Source organism: Lissotriton helveticus, chromosome 3_1, assembly GCF_964261635.1.
Source record: "Lissotriton helveticus chromosome 3_1, aLisHel1.1, whole genome shotgun sequence".
Classification (NCBI taxonomy): domain Eukaryota; kingdom Metazoa; phylum Chordata; class Amphibia; order Caudata; family Salamandridae; genus Lissotriton; species Lissotriton helveticus.
Window position 1 is genome coordinate 1,058,411,932 of NC_136061.1, and position 6,863 is coordinate 1,058,418,794.

Below are 6,863 nucleotides of genomic sequence, written 5' to 3' on the forward strand. Positions count from 1 at the left end.
CAAGGTGAAGTATCACCACTGACGGTGGAGACTGCTGGCGTGCTAACAGCCCTTGGAAGAATCCCCTAAACTCGTGAAGACACAACCCTCCTCTGCCAAAGAACGTGATATTCAACCCTAGTTGTGCCGCCCTTTCTTTCTTGTCACCTGACAGGAAGACACATTCCGCTCGCCTCACATATGAATGACCGACAATCCAGACATTGTTCTTTGTTGTTTCCTGTTCGCCGCTCCGTGCCGATGAATATTGGCGGTGCCCGACGACAAATTCCTCCCCTGCGTAACAGGTCTGAGAAACTGTAAGAGAGCGAAAAGAGACCAAGCGTGAGTGACAAGTAATCATAGCATGTCAATCCGAACATAACGTTTATAGCAGTCTGAAGACCACCTCCCAATTGTCTTCACTCTTTCCACCGGGAGGCCCCCCGCCACCGCCTCAGTTGCTGCCCCAATCCTGAAGGAATGAGATCCAAAATCTCTAGGATCAAGACCCGCTTTTGTAACCCCTATTTCGAACACTCTCCTGAATTGATACCTGGTCAAGGGGCTCCCGTCGGCGTGACAGAGCAACGCCCTGCCTGCTGAACCGACCAATAGTCCCATGAGTGATTCTACGTGCCTCACCGGGCAGCACGGGTTGGCGGGGGCCCGTTGCAGAACTATGGTGTGACCCCTAGCTTCTTGATCGGTCTTTGATTTCTGGATAATCACCCACATGGTGTCACCCCTTATCGTCACCCCAGCCTTCTGCAAGCCACCTAGTAGGTCAGACTTGGACCCTGCCACAAGTTCACTAATTCTCAGCGCCCCATAAAATGCCAGGGAGAATGCCGCCTTAAAAAGAAGCACTTCCCACTCTGAGTTACAAACAATCTCCAGCATGCCCAGTAAGGCTGTTAGCCGGGCCAACCCCATGGGCTTCCTCTTATCCTTCTGGTGTCCCTGAATACGGCGCCATCCCCTTAAAGCCTTGCGTATCATAAAGGTATTAGTGGGATCCCGGAAGCCCCTAGCTTGAGCGAAGAATGACACTGCTGCCCTATGTCTGGTCGCCGCTGCCACTGAGCGCCCCTCTTTGTGCATCCATTCTAAATAGGCCGCAAACCCATCCTCCTTCGCCCAAAGCACTTCCCACTGTGGCCCCAAGAAAGAACAATAAGACAGAAACGCCCCTTCGTAAGCCGTCTTGGTCCTGGGGGCTAGGCTAGCGACCACGAGGTCCTGTAATCTGGGGCACCAATCTGCCAAAGTACTGCTGGGAAGTGTGCTGGCGAGGGGTCTGCTGTGGGGAGATGTTCCCTGAAAACCTGCATTTTGAAGCGAGAAAGGGAGTCAGCCGCATTGTTTAAAACACCAGGGACATGTTTGGCTCTAAAATTAGCATTCAGTTTAAGGCACCGCAGAACAATTTCTTTGATCAGGCGAAGTATGAAAGGACACCGCGCCCCCTGCTGATTGATACATTCCACCACTGTCATGTTATCTGACCAAAACACCACTGATTGGTTACATAGGTGTTCGGGCCAAACCATCAGTGCCACCCATATTGGGAAAAGTTCCAGGAAGCCAATGTTGCTGAGCAGACCCCATGTTTTCCATTCTTCTGGCCATTGTTGAGCGACCCACCTATTCCCTAGGATGGCACCAAAGCCCACACTACCGGCCGCATCAGTCCATAGTCCCAACTCCGCCGATGTTGTGAGCGGGCCGGGCCAGACCACCCTACCGTTAAAATCCTCCAGGAATGCCATCCAAATAAGCATATCCTGGCGAATTTCAGACGATAGGCGCGTGCGGTGGTGCTTTTCCCTCAGCCCCCTCATCGCGTGCGCGATGGAGCGAGAGAAGGGGCGAGCCATTGGGATGACTCTTAGTGCGAAATTCAATTGCCCTACCACCTCCTGTAATTGCTGCAAAGTGACCTTCTCCTTCCGGAGGCATAACTGTAGCGATGTCTTGAATTTGCACACCTTGTCCTTAGGTAGTCTAAAACATCTCTCCATTGAGTCAATCTCGATGCCCAGAAATTCCAAGCAAGTGGTCGGGCCCACCGTCTTCCCAGGCGCAAGCGGGACCCCAAAAGCCCGCATGAGCACGCAAAATTCCTGCAATGCCAGTGCGCACTCCTGAGAACCCGCTGTACCGAGGAAGAGGAAATCATCTAAGTAATGCATGACCCTTTGATGGCCCGTCACTTGTCTCATGGCCCATTCAAGAAATGAACTAAACATCTCAAAGTAGGCGCAAGAAATAGAACAACCCATAGGCATGCATTTGTCCATGTAGAACCTATCCCTAAAGGTGAAACCTAAAAGATGCTGGTCCGCCGGGTGGACTGGGAGGAGGCGGAAGGCGGATTCTATGTCTGATTTCGCCATCAGCGCCCCGGGTCCAGCGGCCTGCAATAAGGTAACAGCCTGATCAAAAGAGGCGTACTTAACACTACAGATACCTTCGTCAATGGCATCATTCAGTGACGCCCCCTTTGGCGCTGACAGGTTATGAATCAATCTGAATTGCCCCTTCTCTTTCTTGGGGACAACTCCCAGTGGGGAACACACAAAATTGGGTACTGGCACTGCAGGAAAAGGGCCAATTATCCTGCCTAATGAAAGCTCCTTGTCAATTTTGGCGGCCACAACAGCCGGATTGTGTTTGACTGATAATTGATTTCTACAGTGCGCACTGCCTGTGTATCCCCCGGCCGGGATCCTAAAACCTTTAGAAAAACCTTCCTGGAGTAGGGTGGCCGCTTTGTGGTCAGGGTATCTGTTCAACAATGGAATCATTGCCACAACATCCACTGGAGTGGGGGGGCGTAACCTGTCTGACTTATAGTGACTTTCCCCTACCCCTCTGTCCTGTGTTACCGTGCTTGGACCTACAGGTAGTTTCTGGATGAGAGGGGTGCCCACAGGAGGAACATGCATGCCTAAACTTACACGCGGCCCTTGTGCAGGTGCGCCTATTAAAATCCCAGCACACCCCTTTTTTCTCTGGCCCACCTGTCCTAAATTTCCCAGGTACCTCACTCGTTTGGGGGGGCCGAAAGGGCTGCTGCGGTCTAGTGAACACCTTGACCGCACCGAACTGAGGGGGAGGTGCAGTGTCAGAGAACTGTTTGTGCCAAGCCATGGAATCTACCGAGTCCCATGGCAACGATCTATTGAATTCCAATGCCTTCCTAAAATTGACATCATAACCCTTCCATGCATCCCCAGAATACTGTTGACTCCACCCCACAATCCTGCTCGAGTAGCAAGCCAATGCAGCCTGTAGATCTGGAGGACGCTCAGCCTTAACTGCAGTGAAAACCGCCCATGCTTGCATCCAATTATTGAGATTTTCCTCAACCCTGAATCTAGTACACTGCGCCCTCCATTCACTTGGGAGCATCCACTCTTTTAGTGCTTTTGCCTGCTCCATTTCCCTATTATCCAACAATAAAGAATAAATGTACACGTATTTATCAGCCCAAATCATTTCTTTCACAGCTAATGACACATGCTGGGCTAGATTTTCGCTCCTGGAAGGTATCACACCGTCCCCCAAGAGCGGCAATGCCACTTCCTTACCAGGTGTGGGCACCGAGGGCGGCTGCCCCTTAACTCCATCCGGCTGGGGAACACTTGGACCTGCAAGGGGAGAAGATATTGGCAATGCAACACTGTCGGTGACCGTCGCTGACCTGATTTTTTCCACAAATCTTGCCGCCTCTGCTGCATGGTCTGCAGAATTCGGGAAGGCTCCCCCTTTTTGGAGCCATGGCATCATGGCCGTTAACTGAGATACCAATTCGGGTGGCATCGAATCTACATTACCCCCCGGGACAACAGGTACCACTGGGGTTAAGGCCGGTGGTCCTGGCACAGGTGGCAGGGCGGGCGCCGGGTGAGGCCAGCCTGTCCCCGGGGTTGTGGGCACCGGTGCGGGAGCAGACCCAGCGTCTACTGGTTGACCTGCCGGCACCGGCACCACAGGGGCAATGGGTGTAGGCACATGCGGGGGTGGGACCACCGCGGGCGGTGCGGCGGGTAACGGATCCACTGGGCCTGGGGTGGGGACCGCCTCCTTGGGTCTTTTGGACCTAGGTTTCCCTTGCGGAGTGACAAATTCACCTCTTGGCACTGGTGCCACCCTCTTGCGGATCGGTCTCCCGGACGGGCCCGGTGCCTCACTCTCTCTGTCATCCAACCGAGCTTCCCGCTCCTTAATTTGTCCTAGCTGTTGCTTAATGTCGCTCATCTCCCGCATCATAGCCCGCATCATAGCCTCCATGTTGGACCCCCTTTTTCCACCCCTTGGGCCTGGCATGACGCTTACCCCAAAAAACACCCGCTGCCTACTCTCTTAGTTCCTAACAGGTCAACTGTGTGTACCTTGCAGATGGAGGGTCACCAGGGGGCTTTCAGCACCATGCAACGGCGACCGCAACACCAGCGGCTTGTCCGCTTATGTAAGGGGTGAGTAAACCTAATGTAGACCCACCCGGCGGCCACCAGGAGCGATGAGTGCTAGCCCCCCGTACCCCTCTTACCGACCAGTCCTGTGCACCCGCCGGCGGTGATGATCTGCGGTCACTGCCCTCACCACGTCGTGTGCCCTGTCTGCGAGTGAAATGTGCCAATAATGCAGTTAAGGTTGCCTGGAATTGAAACAACAATTAATACCGTGTAATAAAGCAAGAAAGCGTTTTTTGGTTCAGTCGCTTAATAATTCGTACCACACTGCAATTATATCAGCCCAATTCACAATATCCCTCCTAAACCAGACCAGGCAAATACTGCCCCTGTAACTGCATTATACTGTACAATTTGTGTAATGATATAAACCAACAATCACTCAGTTACTAAGATCCCCCACTTTTTCCACAATAAACACTTGTTTTCAATCATGAACCTCATTTACTTATTAAGAAAAGTCATGCAGCCGCGGAGATCGTATCAACTGTGCAATCTTTACATGGGGTCTCCCATCCAGGTGCTACCCTGGCGGACCCTGCTTTACTTTGTTTATGCGCTAGTGAGAATGCGCGAGACTGCGCGCTCCAACAATTGTCTAATCCCCATAAACACAGCTGTCTCTTGTTATACGTAATGCCACCGATGCGCGTGAATGCGCGCCAAATAATTAAGGAAGCAAGTTTCTTTTTTGTTAAAGCGCGAGCGTGAATGCGCGCCAAATCGGGAAAGGAAGCAAGGTCTTTGTTATATGGGCCACAGAGTGCGACGGCAATTGCCCGCTCCCGATCCCCCTTCCCCAACCGGCGCGCTTGTCCAGTCAGCGCCTTGATCCCTGCTACCCCCGTCCCCCCGCAATACCTTAAAGGCCTCTACCACGGGCCGCACCACGCTTCCTTATCCGAACCCTGCGCCTGCGGCGCGGCTCCTCACCCGCTTCAGCAATTCAATCCGTCCAGCTCAACCTGCGAAGCGATGCACCTCGTCTCGTCCCCCGCTCCACCACGCTAAAAGAAAGCGAAAATTAATTAAACACCGCGTTCTCCGCCCAACTGACGCGGCTGGCCCAACACGGCGGCTCCGGCGATCAGTGTTCGGCAATCCCGCTCTGCTCCACGCTCTTCACCGCACACCTGAAAAACAAACGAGAGAAATCACTAAAAACAAAGAGGCCCCGAACGCGGGGCACAACGTTCAGCGAGGGAGCGTCCAGGGACAAGGGGGTCTCCTGGGCGCTCCCTACCTCTTATTCCCGAGGGGCCGGCTGGCCCCTCCTATCGCCCGCCCCCCCTGACCCGGAACCACTCCATTGAATCCGGGTCAGGAGGGCCACCGGCCAATCGGCGGTGGGCCGCACCCCCAGGGCACGCCCCCACCGTCGAATGACACGCGGGGAAAGGAGGGGAGACGGTCGCCGCGCCGCCATGCGTGCGGGGGGGCCGAGGGCCCCCCCTTTTCATTTGCTCCCACAGAATGATTTCAGATAGGCATGTTCTGCCACTGTGTTTAATCTTTGGTGTATTTGGAAATATTGCAAACAGAAAATCACACCTTTATATCTTATAACTATATACTACACTATATACCTGTGTATACTGAGAGTCTTATATAAGGTATAATATGGGTATTTTATATAATATAAAATAATCTTGCTTCATATTTAATACAAATATAGACTGTATAAACAGAGAGCATGATAAACTGGGGCATGGGGCTTTTCCTGAATGTTTCATTTAAAAACAGAATATTACTTTTAATATTTGTCACTCAATTGAGTGATATATTCATATGTTCCTAATCGAAGCACTGAGAAATGTTGAAAATTACTATGTTCATTTAAGAGTTTTCTAAAATATTTCATTATATTTGAAGTCTGATTTATATCTTTTCATGGTTTGGCTTGTGTTTTGGTTCTTGGAGACAAACCAGACCCTGGTTCTTCTCTAGCCAATGTTGTCTCTGTCCCCACCAGAAATTAATGTCTCATATGTCCTAAAAACTAAGAATTGGTTAATGGTGACATGTTTTATTCGTAATGCTTAAAAATAGCAAAACTGCAGTAGCACTGTGTAGTTACAGATTAAATTATCTTACCCTGTGGCACTCAGTACAAGTGAAACATCAAAAAGATTAAGAATTGAGCATGTACATGTCATTTCAGGGCTTTTTTTACAGTGCACATATTACCTGAAAAAACCTGACTAAATGTGCACATAAGAAAAACACGTCTGGACTAGGGAACCAAAATCAGTTCTGGCAAAAATTCCAAAACCAGCACACTACCTTTGTCTCCTAGCATAATTTCTCTCTTTCCTTTCCAGCCAATCCAATCCCTCTCTCCTTTTTTCCTTTCTCTCTCTCTTCTCCCTCTCTGATAGCTTTCTCTCTACCTTCTCCCTCCCT